Genomic DNA, 2,135 nt, shown 5'->3' on the forward strand with positions numbered 1-2,135 from the left:
GCCCCCAAATGTTTGAACTCCTCACTCTGTGACTTGTGAATTTCAACATTTTTAGGTGGTTGAATTTCATTTTGTTTGACAGACTCTCTTACATTTATGGCTTTCACTTCTTGAATATCTGAGGGAAATTCCATCCAACTTTTGTTCGACCATTCACGGAGGTTCAATGTCACTTGATCAATTAACGAATAAGCTTCATCTACACTTTTGTCCATAAAAGAACCTCCAGCTGATGAATCCAATAAAGTCTTGTCTGAGAAAGAAATTCCCCCATAGAATATGTGCAAAATCAACCATTTTTCAAAACCATGAAGAGGGCACTGTCTTTGAAGACTCTTGAATCTATCCCATGCATCAAATAATGATTCTCCATATGCCTGAGCAAAATTTGTTATGCAATTCCTCATATACACCGTTCTACTTGGAGGGAAAAAATGATTCAGAAATTGCTTCTCCAATTGTTCCCAACTTGTGATGCTTTGAGGACAGAGAGAATATAGCCAAGTCCTTGCTTTATCCTTGATACTGAAAGGAAATGTCATCAATCGAACTGCATTTGCTGATACTCCTTCGCATTTCACCAAATCACAAATCTCTAAAAATGTTTCAAGATGCAGATAAGGACTTTCTGATACTTCTCCTCCAAATTTGTGACCTTGTATCATGAAAATTATCTCTGGGTCTAGTTGGAAACTTTCTGCTTCAATTTGAGGTTGCACAATGGGAGATAAAAATCTTGCAGAAAAGGGTGTAGAAAAATTTCTCATGGTCCTGCTTGACATGTTAGTGCTCATGGATATTCAAGAAGAAAAAGAAAATTATCAAGAATCAAAAACAAGAAATAAAATGCAATATGAAAAGCAAGAAAGCAAATGCAGAATTTAAATTGCAAGAAAGAAAGTGCATAATGAAAACAAGAAAGAAAAGATAAAAGGAAAAAGAAAAATATCTAGAATAATTCATATGCTAAAAATTGCAAGATATGTTTACAAAAGAAAATAAGAAAGAAACTAGATCAAAAGAGAAAACAGAGAAAAGTTAGATTAGAGTGCTAGAAATCAAGAATGCAAAGTTAGAATTAGAATTAGAATTGCAACAAAAAGAATTGTCAAGAATGTTATTCAAGAAAAGAAAAGCTTATAGAAACAGAATTCTAAAGTTACAACTATGAAAATGTAAAGAAAGAAAGAAAAGTTATGTTTAGTCTAACTCAATTGATAATTCCTAATGTTATAGCGCAGTCCCCGGCAACGGCGCCAAAAACTTGTTACTCTCCGCAAGTGTACGGAAATGTCGCAAGTAATATAAAAGATTATCGTATCCACAGGGACTGGAATAAGCACTAGAAATGTCTCAATGCGAATTAGCTAAACAACTATCCAATCGTTTCAAAAGCAAAGTAAGGTAAACAAATCTAATCTTAAAGATCAACAAACAAGAATTTAGTGTTTTGGGTTATGATAAAGGAGGTTCTAGGAGTTTCGGTTTCTTTGTAGGATTTCTCGAATGTAAATGGTCCACCAATTCTTATCCCTCAATTGCCAAACATGTAGAAAGTTGCCGGTTCTCTCTTGCAATAGACAACCGGCTAAGGACTGAGAAATGTATCTAAATAGGATTAATTAGACATGAACCTATGTTGTCCTTACACAGAAGTGCACCTATTACTATGCCTTCCTTGGATATCAACGTAGAAGCCCATGACTTATTAATCTATCAAGATACAATAAACTAATCACAAAATCCATCCTACTCTCTTGAATATTCCTATTTCCTCTTCAAGATTATCTCTCAAACATCCTTACACGGGCTTGCACCTGTCACGTGGATCCCTCGGATGATCAAGTGAGAGTTTATCTTTACAAAGTCCATAAGAAATCCAAACAATTAATCAAGAATGAGAATTAAGCACGAGTCACCATTAATCATTCAAGATCTAATCGATACAAGCAAGATAATGTCATTGAAACAAGAAAATGGCAAATCCATAAGAGATTACATCAATCCATCATACAAATACTCCCTTCATCCTAGAATACAAGATCTACCCCATGAATCGAGGAAGAAAACCCGAAGAAATAAAGTATACAAGCATTTCTCAAATCCCCAATCCAAGAAACCAAGAAAAGGGGGAA

General features: G+C 34.7%; 1 non-coding gene across 1 annotated transcript; it reads left to right on the forward strand.

Annotated features, from left to right (window-relative positions):
* The first annotated feature begins 303 nt into the window (after positions 1-303).
* On the forward strand, positions 304-409 carry LOC121998844. Its single transcript, XR_006116635.1, has one exon. It is a non-coding gene; the product is annotated as a small nucleolar RNA R71 (small nucleolar RNA).
* The last annotated feature ends 1,726 nt before the right edge of the window (positions 410-2,135 follow it).

The sequence above is a fragment of the Zingiber officinale genome, chromosome 6A, assembly GCF_018446385.1.
Source record: "Zingiber officinale cultivar Zhangliang chromosome 6A, Zo_v1.1, whole genome shotgun sequence".
In the NCBI taxonomy this organism is placed as follows: domain Eukaryota; kingdom Viridiplantae; phylum Streptophyta; class Magnoliopsida; order Zingiberales; family Zingiberaceae; genus Zingiber; species Zingiber officinale.